The sequence below is a fragment of the Netta rufina genome (genome assembly GCF_964035555.1).
Source record: "Netta rufina genome assembly, chromosome: 3".
Lineage (NCBI taxonomy): Eukaryota > Metazoa > Chordata > Aves > Anseriformes > Anatidae > Netta > Netta rufina.
Genome location: NC_140125.1, coordinates 7,868,725 through 7,881,381, shown reverse-complemented (window position 1 = coordinate 7,881,381; position 12,657 = coordinate 7,868,725). Strand labels below are relative to the sequence as shown.

The 12,657-nt window shown below is 37.7% G+C and overlaps 1 protein-coding gene across 1 annotated transcript in view; it reads right to left on the bottom strand.

Moving 5' to 3' along the window:
- The window catches only part of PLCB4 (phospholipase C beta 4), a 201,970-nt gene that overhangs the window by 180,523 nt on the left and 8,790 nt on the right, over nt 1-12,657 (bottom strand). Inside the window, exon 2 of the mRNA XM_084285056.1 lies at nt 1,096-1,155. The gene's annotated coding sequence lies outside the window, so the exon portion shown is untranslated. The remainder of the gene's footprint in view (nt 1-1,095; nt 1,156-12,657) is intronic.

The following is a 12,657-nucleotide window of genomic DNA, read 5'->3' as shown; positions in this document are numbered from 1 at the left end:
CTTTGGTATCAATTACTTTTCTGCACTGAAATTTTCCCGAGACATCCCTGTACGGCAAATCTGTCTGGAATTGGAATCCTCATCTCAGACTCCAGATGACCCTGAGATTCCTGATATGAATTTAGATACATTTTTATATAAGCAACAACAAATAGTAAATACATTATCCCATAATGGTCATTTACAACAATTTCAGTTGAAGGAAGAGTGAATGTTCTAAACTGTATGTGCATGGGTAGAACTCTGCTCCTATATACTGAGGTGATAGGCAAAGAACTTATTTAAACTAAACTGAATGGATTGGCCAACAGGGCAAGGCTGAGGTCTCACCCAGAATTGGTGAGAAACTAGCATTTGCTTCAACAGCCCTTTTGGCCTGCTTAAGATCTGGGTACTGAACCAAGTGGAATTTTGTGTTGATTTGGTGCTTTCAGAGGAGAGCAGCTTCCAGTCAGCAGCACCCAAAAGGGTAAGAATCCTTGATGCCAACTAGCATATGTAAAACTACAGTCAGACTATAAGTACTTCAAGTGTGAAATCAAGGTGGTGTGCAAGTGACCTGAGTGCTTTTTGTGTGGATGTTATGTTTTCTGCAAATCTGAGGTAAGAAGAAATAGCTGGAAATACTTTGAAACTAGAGCACTTTCATTGGCTTTGCAGCTGTTTTATGAATGGATCCACATAAGCTCGGGAGTTAGGTTGGGCCTTAGCAGGAAAGAGAGGTTAGTTCATTCCTTAACCCCTTCTCCACAGAATGTTAGGCCACTACAAAAAGATGAGGTCAACAAGTACCTATAAAGCCCTCAAGTTGCCAGTGGTACCAAGCCATCCTTACACATCTTTCTTAGTCTCAAGGTACCTGGTTTTCAGAAGAGCTCAGCATACTCTGAAGTTGCAGACTTGTGACCTAAATTCCTGATGAAGTCTCTCTCCTCGTGAACCTAAACTATTGTTCTTTCAGAACACATTCCTCATTCTACTAAGACTTCCAGCACAGCATTGAAACACTAAGCAATATTTTAAAACTTGAAGTAAATTATCTAGTAAAAAAAAAAAAAAAGACCAGATTAAAAGGTTAATAGAAAAAACACTTACTTTTTGAAAATCAGAAATTACTCCGTAGAAATTCCCATTGTAGAAGATGATGTCCTTCCCCTAAAAAACAAACAAACAAAAAACTTAATTGTACAAGAGAATATCCAGTTAATAAAATGCAGTGAGCTATGTCAAGGCATTTTTAACCCCCAGAAATAATTTCTCATAATGGATCAGAATACATCCATTATTGGACATAAGGATAACATCCACACAACAAGCAAAGCAGCATATTTACAGAAAGAGGAATGAAGGGGACAGAAGCGTTCAGAACTGAAGTCAAATCCAAATTTAGTTTAGAAACTTATGCATTAGAAGAGGCTTTGAAAGGAAAAACAAACAAACAAACAAGTGTTCAGTTTTCAAAATAATGCAAAATAAACTTAAATAGATCCTTCAAATGAATGTCCATCAAGAATGCCTATGCTTTAGGACTGAAGTTCTATTTTTTGCTCTGTCATTAAGCTTCATGTTTTTTTCTTCCCTTGAAGGTAAAATAAATTGAAACGTAGAATCGAGTGCATCCACTATGCACACACTCAGGATTAAATCTGACCTGGTACCTTTAAGATTTTTAAGAAGTGTAGGAGAAAAAAATATATGCGCATGTGTGTACACATATGCATGTGTATATACACACAGATACTCCAGCAAGATTATAGAAACAGAGGTTCTGGGAACCCAAACTCTCAGCCAAAGATATGCCAGAGCATGCTGAAGGTCTAGCATTTTGCCCTGAAAACTCACGGTGCATAAAATGCCCTAAGTATCATACCAGAGTCACTAAGAACCACAGCGGTCACAATTACAGCAATGAGAGCAGTTAAAGAAAATCATTTCCTGTTTTGGTGAAGTCTCCAGCAGTTGCCCAAAAATTCTACTAAAACAGAACTTTTTCCAGAACATAAATAGCTACTCAGGGGATGATGGCTAGGTATTTCATTCTCATTAAATATTGACAGTGCGCTCTTCTAATAAAAGAGCACACAGTGCTTTTGCTTTTTTATGCCCCAAACTCTTATTTTGCTAGTGCACTTCCAGAATGGCCTGAATAGCACCTAATTACATGAGAATGTATCACTGCATCTCCACCACCTAATAACTACACACAAAAGTGTCCTTATACTTATTTCTAGGGTCAACCGAAATCAGTTTAGTGCTAAAATAAACTCACAGCTCAAAACATGTTATTGTTGGAAAAACAACAACGTTACAAAAATATTTTAAGGCATGTAAACTGTATTAGTAGTCTGCAATGCCAGATACATATTCAGTATTTGTTTTCTTGCAGATTGTGGTCAAATTTTAACACAGTTACATCAGCATGAAATATAGCACAGCTCCACTGAAATCAGTAGCATCATGCCACACCTAATGCACATAACAGAAGCAGAATCTGTTTCTCAACTGTTTTCAATCATTTACAGCTTTCAGGGTAAAACTGCCACTGGGCTCTGAAATTTCTCATGTTCCACATACACAGATGAACACAATCTCAAAATTAAAAGAGAAAATGATTTCTTTCATTAATTACATAAATATCAAAATCATTGTCTTCTAACCAGTTATTTCTTCAAGATCTTGTTTGTGTTCAAAATCTCCAGAGGCCTTTTAGTAAGACGGTAAGTTCTTTGACGGAAACACTTAGAGCCAGAGTCAGGTCTCAGTTACACAGGCAGAAATGCAGAGCAACCCTTAATTCACAGTAACTCAAATACTGACAGGGAAACAGCCTGCAGCTGCAGCCTCAGGTTTATCCTTTGTTCCACAGCTGGTTGTAAAGGCCAAAAAGACATACCTAATAATTCCTAATATTTTCATTCCTTTCCTGTCCCAAGAAAAATAAATGAAGGAACCAAAGAAGAGGTAAATAAGCTGGTCTTAAATATCTTGATACCCTTTTTTTTTTTTTTCCTCCAGAGAATCATTGATTCTATGTTCCTAAACTCCTGAACACTTAACCAGACAGGTACCACAGATTTCAATTGCAACTAAAAACCTAAACAGTTGTTGAGGCATCAAATGCTGAAGCGTTCATTAATCATCACTGGCTACACAATAGATAATACTAATCCTTCTTCTACTTGACACATTACAGGTAGAGATTTTCACCCTGGGGTTTACAGACCCCTGAAGACTCAGACTGCTGCTGAAGATCCATGATGATTAGAAAAGCAAGACAGACAGCATACTTTCCGTTCTGAAACCCAGTACCCCTGAATATACTTAAATGTCCCAAACTTAGCAATTTAATTATTCTGTCCAGCACAAATTATAATCTAGTAGTAAACAGAATACCTCTCACTAACTAGCCACCCAATTCTTTGCATTTAGTAGTGCTATCTAAACTCTGGTGTCTCACTTTCTTTCTTAATTAAGAGCATCCTTATGCATTATGTGCTTGCCAGTCGATCCAGGCCTTACAAGCAAGGTAAACTTCTTTTTATAACTTTGGTCCTTTCACAACAGGAAAGGAAACTGGACATTCAGTTGTCACTGGGAACACGCATATGCATTTCTGCATGAGCCAGAGTATTGCCAAGACTAGAAAACCTCATAATGTTATAGAAGAACAGTTTCTCTTCCTGGTGGAAAAAAAAAAAAAAAAAAAAAAAAAGGCAAGCAACTCCAGCAGCATTTATTCATTGCTGAACTCAAGAAATGGATCAGTATTAAAAATAAGCTTTCAACTTGAATCAAGGGCAGCTCCTATTTTGTACTGCAGAGATTTGCTACTCTCACCAGCCCACTTGTATACATGAAGTATGAGCTGAAAGGGAATCATTGAAAGTGAACTGATCTGTTTTTGAAAAAAAATAAGAAAACATGGCCATTAAACTTAATAGTTTTGTACGATACAGTTGAGAGAGACTGTGCAAGTGAGCTGTGTCTTGCTCGGCTGCACATGTCCAGTGATATCAACTCTTCCTGGTATGGTAGTACCCATTTATAAATTAGCCCTAAAATCTACTAGGTACGCTGCAGTATTCACCAGAAAGTTCTGGCCCTATCAGAATGCGAAGCAACATAAAAATGGTCTTCAAAATCCATCTGAAAAGCAGTTATGTTAGAGCTGAGCCATTGGGACCATACATCTTCACTTCCATATAATGGATAGCAAATGGAGTTTTTATTTCTCCTACTGAAATGTCACTAACACCAAGAGACAAAGCTTTTACCTAGTTCGGAGCTACTGTTCAGAAAGGCAAGACTTGTTTCTTGACTAGTCATCCGAACCATGCTATCACCTTAACCAGGCAGCAGAGCTTTACCAAGTTGTCTGTCTCTCCCCACTGTGTGACTTCAGGTTTTTCTTTATAGATTACCAGGGGATTAGGTCTTCAAAATCCCCAGCTAAATCATGATGATCCATCACCACAACAGACAGCTTTCATTGAGACCCTGGGTTTGTCAATGGATCCCAAAGCTTTACTTTTTTGAACAAGAAAACTTTAAAAAAAAAAAAAACAAAAAAAAAAACTTTGATCTCTGAAAAGATCAAAGAATGACCTGACAGGAACACATTCCTAGAAGTCTCCAGTGGTTTCCCACCTAAGAACACTTGGCAGAGGATGAAGAGCACTCACTTGAGTTGCCCACTGGGAGAATAAAACCTTAGAACTCGAATATGGACTTTCTGCCTGATTCTAATTAAAAGTGGAGTAATACTACCTGATTTAGAAAAGACCATTAAAACCTTAATTTAACCACAACGATTTTGGTCTTACTCTAAAACAGTCATTACCTACCAAACTTTCACTCATTTTGTGCCAAAAAGGACCATCAGCCATGGTGTTGTGTTAGTTGTTTTAAGACACGTATTTCTTTTAAATCCCACAGAACTAAATCCCCTGTGCAATAACATGGCAATTTCTAAAACAGTTCTTTCTTCCTTTGCAATTTTTTTTCAAGACCTGCAAGTAATAACAACAACAACAAGCTGCAAATCACACTTGCTTTAATGCTAACTCCTTGATAAGACAATGCCAGCTGGTACACACTTGTGGGCAGGAAACCCCCCACACCAAAGGAACCAAAGGATGTCAGTCCCCTGCCTCCGACAGCACGCAGCGAGGCTGTGTGCTGCCAGGTCCTGCCTTCAATGGTGCAAACTGTTCCAGCTAGGGCTAATGCTGTCAAGTTGTTCATCCTCGCCTGAAGCCTCGGAGAAACCTCAGCTCCTTCCTGGAGTGGAGCCGTGCCAGGGACATCAGGCTGTTGCTGGTGACACACACTACACACAATTCAGTAGCTTCCTGCTCAAAGCATTACATAAGTGGAGCCTCTGGCATATCTTTCTGGAACATTTCACGTACTAATCCACAAGATCAGTAGCCTTTTCAGTCACCAGATAATTGCATCTTTTCTTCACCAATACTGACCCGGATGGTACTGACTGTAGGCCTAAGGCTGTCTGTTCCCAAGGAAATAAAAAACAGACAGTTATGACCTACAGACACAGAGAAAAGCAGCAGCTAAACAAATGTCAGTAACTTCAGAGCCAGTGAACAAATATATTTAATCCATTTCTGCTAAAAGAATGCCACACTCAAAAATCACATCTGGATTAATTAAGAACAGTTGCATTTAGCTTCACGGAATTAAGCCAGAAATTTATTAAACAAAGGAAACACACAACCTGCTGCTAGTGCCACGTGATACACTACTTACCAGTCATACATCTGACCCCGGCCACACTCTCACAAGTCAAGAAAGTTCTCAACTCAGGACCTGCATGCATACAGCTATGTTGAAAGCTTAGTTCTTCAACTACTTCTTGGTGTTTGCTGAGCAGAATTCAGTATCTTGAAGTCCTGAAATAAGCGAACTATTTTCCAGAGAGATGCCAAAAAAAAAAATTGGAGGCCAGAAATTATTCTTTATGAAAAGTATATTGATGAATAATAGTTAAGTACACTCTCAATAATTATTTATGTAAATAAATCTTTCTGGCTTGTTCATACAGTGAATGAGTTATATTTATCTGATAAAACTACATCACTTGAGCCAGGCAATAAACAGCAGTGTGTTTATGCAATACAAAATAGATACCACAAACTCTTATCAGTATGCAAACGTAACAGGCCTACAAAACAATCTGTAACTTGAGTGCTGACATTTCAGGGTATCCTAAAGTTCCTGCAGGTACTTTTGCTTATGTCTTAAGAGAATATTTTGTTTTTCCTCAGAAAAACAAACGCTATCTTCAGTCATCTACAGTAATTCTCTGGAACCAAAATTATCCTGCTGCAGTGTTGAGAGGTTTTTAATCTATGAAATCACTGCAGATGAAAGCAGTAACAATCCAAGACCTCACTTAAGCCATTGCAAAGAATCCAGCTCAATTATGTGTAAATGCTTTTATTCTCCTTCGGCCAATTAAATCATTTTCACAAAAAAAAAAAAAAAAAAAAAAAAAAAAAAAAAAAAAAAGCACTCTGACTAAGAGCAAGTAAGACCTCTCACCATACCCAAAGAAAACAGAAATGAAGGGGCAATCCCAGCATCCAGCCTGCAACCTGGGCAGCCAATGCAGGCACCAGGAAACAAGCAGTAGGTGAGAAGAGGGGAAGAGAATGGATGCTTCTTTCAGACCAGCAAGCCATCAGCTGCCAGCTCTTTAAATCTTTAAAAAGATAAAATGCAATAATTTAAGGTCTCCAGGGACATCTCAACATGATCACAGAAGTCCTAGCACAGGTCAGTCATTCTTTTTGAGATGTGTCCCTGTGCTCCAGAGTCTGAGAGTTCATTTCTAGTTGTTCATGTTTCAAAATGCAGACCAGCAACTCCCACGCAGCATATTTTGATCTGTGCTTCTATAATTGCAACCCTCGACAACAGTAAGAGAGGGATTATACAGCATTATTTCTCCCCTTGAATATTTACTGAGATAATTATGTATCAGTTATAATACTAGTTGAACTGCACAGTGCAAAAACAACACTGAGTGGGCATGCTATTTTATCCAAGTCTTTCTGTCTCATAACACATTGAGAAGTACACAGCCAATCATAGTAGGGTAATATCCTCCAGGATAGATGTGCTCAGCTTTCAAATACAGTCCCTTTTTTGGCAGTCATATTAAGATACATCCCCTCCTCCCACCAAAAAACACCACTACATGACAAAACATTATCAATTACTAAAGCCACCTGCACTTCTAGAGAATGCTCCCCTTCCATACCTTCTTTCCTTCCTTCTGGGCTGCACAGTGGAGACAAAACAGTCTATTTACAAGAAACTTTATGCTAGCGGATGTTACACCACAAAAAACCTGCTTTGCTCCAAGTTCAGCAAGGCGGTGGGAAGAAGTTTACGTAACCAGGCATTATGAACAAAAGCAAACCACAGGACAGACATTTAATTTTATGTAAATATCTTTTCCCCTTTCTCACTCTGCCTTTCCATTTGTTTTAATTCCATAGGAGAATGTGACTGGCAGCCACTTCATAATGCACTGCAGGGCCTAAGTGCCAGCAGCTTTTCTCGTCTCAACAAAACGTACAGAGCTGAAATTAAATTACTGCGGGCTTAAACACACTTTTATTTTACTGCTACCCACCTAGAACACATACCCAGTTCAAAGTAAACATGTTTAGTCACTGCATAATATGAAGCATAAAAGAAAAATGTTCACTGTACTTAACTGAGAGTTACGTTCCAAAACAATTTTGATTACTATCTCTGAATCCAGCAGCAACCAGCTAGCTAAAACTGGCATTATTGTGATGGAAATAGCACTGTATTTCAATGCAAGAAAATAAAACTTCTACCAGATACTAGCACAGGATTTGAAATCCACCCAAGAAAACCATTTGCGTTATCAGTTTGCATTATTCTGCTCTTGTGTTTTAATACCAAGTTTAAACATTAAGTCGCAGGTACAATTTTTTTTTTATTATTATTATTTTTTTTTTTTTAAACTGATGCAATTTCTTGGGGACAAAATCTGATATGGCTGGTCAGATTTCCCGGCAAGCAAAAAAGTGGGAGACATTAGTTTAATTTTCTATTTGTCCAGTAAGCAGATTAAAGCATTACACACCTGCAACAGGGGTTTACAGAGCCTCACTGTGCAAACATCCTGGGTCCTATGCTGTATTAAAACCAAGCACTGATGATGGTAGCCAGCACTGGTTTGTGCTAGGCTGCACACAGTAAAAACTTACACCTAAAAGCGAGCCAATAATTTTGTAGTCCCACTTGATCGAAAACTATTACCCCACGCAGCTCTAATTTTTAGACTGATCTTTACTACTGCAATTAGAAGAATTGCTGAATGCTTATGTTGTTGCCTCTGTTTGAAAAATTGTATTCAACTCCAGGCTGCTCTGATACTGATGTTACAAATGCATTTGGGCAAACAGCATTTTTAACAAGTACATATAATGCCTAAGAAGAGGTTCCAGAACCACCATTAGATCTGAGTGTTGTAAAACTGCAAAGTGTCAAATAATTTTAAGCACAGCTGAAACATCTTTCTAGATGTATGCTTTGTATATTTGACAGCAATTTCTGCCCAATCTCTCCTATTGCTTTCCTCATCCAGCTATGCAGTCTGTTTTTATTGCTTTTCACAGAACTAGAAAAGAGAAGAAGGAAACAGAAACAACACAACCCAGATAAATGGTTTTAAAACTGACAGGGATATTCTGTGGCAGACTTCATGTGTGCAGCTGCTTGAGTACATTTTTTGAAAAACAAAATAAAAAGCCATACATATATATACACATGTATGGTTTTGACTTGAGACTGTCCCTTTAAGCAAGCTTTGCTGATTCAGACTATGGCTGTACAGTTGCCAAGGGGGAGGCGGGGGGGAGAGCTCCTGAGTTATGCTCTGACTTAGGAGGTTTACAGAGGGAATCCTCATACCTAGAAATAACACCAAGAAGCACATTTACATTTTTGCTGGAAGACTGGTGTCACAGATTATACGAAAACAGACCACTTGATTAAATACTCTGTATCAGACTACACTTCTAAAACCGAACAGAATGAAACCTCGCTACTGCTGGGCTATAAATCAAAACTGGATCTTTTCCATAACAAAGGTATTAAAGACAATGGCCTCTAATGCTGCATGACATGTCAATCTAAGCAGAATGAGCAATGCTTTACTCCATACATTAAGCTGCACGCCTGGGAGTTTGCTCTGCTATAGTATGTGCATGCCCCTGATTTCCTACATTCTGATTTGCAATTCAAGGTCAAGAAGTAATTTACCAGGATCCCTGTTAACACGCATGCTGCTAGCTTCTGTAAGCCTTCTTATTACACTAAAATAGTCTCAACAATTGGAATATAAAAATATAACAAATTGTCTTAATCATGCTGAAAGCTGCTTTATACCTTTAGATACTTCAGCACGTTGAACTGAACAACATGGAGGCCATTTCTTTTTAACTTACAACACTCAATAGTTTAGTTAAAAACACTGTGCTGCAGTATATTATCTCATCTAAAGTACCAATGAACGGTCACCAACCAGGTCAAAAGGAAAAGAAAAAAAAAAAAAAAAAAAAAAGAAGAAATGCAATACATGCCATAAAATAAATAATGCAAGGATAGTCCCTGCCCCAGAAACCTTGCAATTTAGGGCATGAATAAAGAACCCTTAAGGGATCATACTAAACCTACGTAACATTCCTGAATTCTTCATACTTTAAGGGATCAAACTGCAAGTATGCATTGCAGAAGATTGTTGTGTATCCAAGTGTTCATAAGAGAATGAACTGTCATGTCAGGCACTACCATGACAGATAAGAGAGAGATTGGAAAATTATCATAGTCAGACCACCAGAGGTGAGGTGTGTGTGCAAGACACTGTATTTAACCCAGATCCTGGCCTGGAACAGAAAGAAATGTAAATTTTAAAAAAGTTCTCGCTACAGCCAGATATGCCTATGTCCAAACAACACAGGAAGAAAAAAAATGGAGGAAGACTCTAGAATTACCACACAGCAAAGAAACAGCCTTCAAGGTGGGCCCTATCCTTCCTATGCCACAAAAGTTTATAAGCTCTAACCTTCATCCCAGTCCTACAGTTCAAAACATGTTTGTCTTGACCCAACTTTTTGGATATACATTTCACTTTAGATGGAATAATTTGACCTTCCTTGGATGTATATCAAGGAAATTGTCAAATTAAGTTCTGAAGCCAAATGAAGTACTTCACCTGCAAAACATACAAACTGATGTAATCATATCTCAAGTTCCGAAGGGCTGGGTTGCTGCAGCATGCTGTGCTCAGTTCAGTTTTATTTCTCACAGATGGCATGCCTCCTCCTAGTACCTGAGTCAAAGCCCAACATAAGTGCCAGGAGGGCTCTGCTGGTCAAGGTGGTGCTCTTTACAACAGGTACAGGAATATAATCATCATTTCTGATCATTCAATATACTACGCACTTTTCAGATTTTGGTTCTCTCTTTGTCAGGTCTAATTTCAAGAGAGGAAAAAATGAGGAGCCTCTTTTTATGCTTTATCTACTGGATAGAATAGGCTTTTCTTTTACTCCCACTCTGTCTTCGGCTTTGCTTCCAAGTATAATTAAGCAACTGATAGCTTTTTAGAGGCAGCAAGTAGACCAGTACAAAATAATCATAAAAATAACATACTATAGCACCACTGATACAGCATATCAAAGCAGTCAGCAGACAAGCATCATCCAAGCTTCACTAATACCTTGCAAGGTGCCAATAAAGTCTTTCTAAAGATGGGAAGCTGAACAGAGAGGAAAAATTAAGTGACTTTCTCTAACTTTTGCCAGGCCAAAACACAGTCCCAATGACAGTGCAACGCTGGCAGCATTGAGCTAGACATGGTCTGCAGAGCCACTTGCTCTATTAATGTTAATATTTATATACCCTGCTTCTTATCAGCTCTTCAAAGATCATCTCACCAATCCTTACCTCATGGGCTTTGCTCAGAATGAGCTTTGCTGAGAACAGAACAAATCACATCTCCAGTCACGTACCCCTCATACAGCAATTTTCCTCTATTATTATTTTCCCTTTTAACAATGAAAAATAGACAAGTAAGTAGACACAAACAGGTTTGGCCTATAAAACCTGCAGATGCAGAAACCTCACTGTGAAGGGATTGCAATAAGAGAACAGATAAATTGAACAGCATTCTGAGAGATTTCTTAGCTGAGGTACAAAGTGATTTGGAAATGAATACAAGGCTCACATTGACTTAAGTTACATGGTTGTAACACGCACACTTTGTCAACAGACGTTGCTGAACACAGAGACAACTTTGGTTAAAAATTTTGTTTCAGTCATTAAGAAACATGCATGCTAATTACCAGCTGAACTGCAGACTATCCAGCTAAGCAAAATGTGACCTGTCAAGGCCTTTAAGAAAACATTCTTCAATTCCTAAAAACCTGAGAGGTTATGATACTTTGAAGAGATTGGAAAGAAAAAAGATTTGTCCACTTCCAATCATTTTTAAATAAGAATTCTTTTCTGTGTTTTAAAAATAACTATGCAGTGTCATCTTTCCTTCAACTTCTACAAAAGGGAAAAAGACAGCCAGGAATTTATTTGTATTTCATGTATAGAGAAGCACCTGTGTTTTGTTTTGTTTTAAACTGAAATGAGTTGGTTTCTTAGTTACTGAGGGATTCCATGAAATTTTGAGGGCTTATGAAATTAAGCAATATTACCAGAAAGCCATTACCATTTAAATTACCAATTATTTTTAAGGAAGAGATGTACCTTACATGACAAATATCGTAGGTTTATAAGGTACCACCTTTTAGATATAAAGTTTTAAAGCTCTTAAAAGAAAAAAAAAAAAAAGACATCTTGCTCTGATAATTACTACCTCTAAAATTTGAAGAAAGGCTTTGCCTTTCATCTGAGAGCTGTGGAAACCAACACCTTCATGATCCAAGTTATGGTTAAAGTTTCAAATTAGTCATGAAGGTCTTTATTGTACTTCAGTGCCACTAGAAGTCAGGAACTATTCTTTTAGATATCAGCCTTTATTAAGAGAATGGAAAAAAATGAAGTAATTAAACTAAGTTATGAAAAAAATGTAATTTTACATGACTAGGTTTTTTTTTTTTATTATTATTATTTTGCTGTATTAAGATTGTGTCTTGTAGAAAAATCCATTAAAAAAATGGAAGAAAGTTAAATGAAAATACACAGCAAACCTTCTCATACTAAATTACAGTGATACGGAGCCAACTTCTCAGAACTGTATAATGTAACAGTTAACACAGCAATGTAATTCGCTGTCATTTCTACCTGTGAATTTCAAGATCTGTTTTTCAGTTTTCAAGAGTCATAAAGTAATCTCCACATTGCTCAGCACCTGAATCATGGAAAACTACTCACTGTATCAATCATTTGATGATTCAAAATTACCTGAAGAACTACCTGTATTTCTTTCCGCATAATTTCAGATCAACTTAATAGATGTTTTTAACATAGCAAGCATCTGAGAGCTGGGATTATATCTTTGTTTTCATAATATTCAGCCTCAATTGTTCTGTGGGGAGGGGAGGTGGTTATGGTAAATTAAAGCGAGCAGTGTCTCATCAA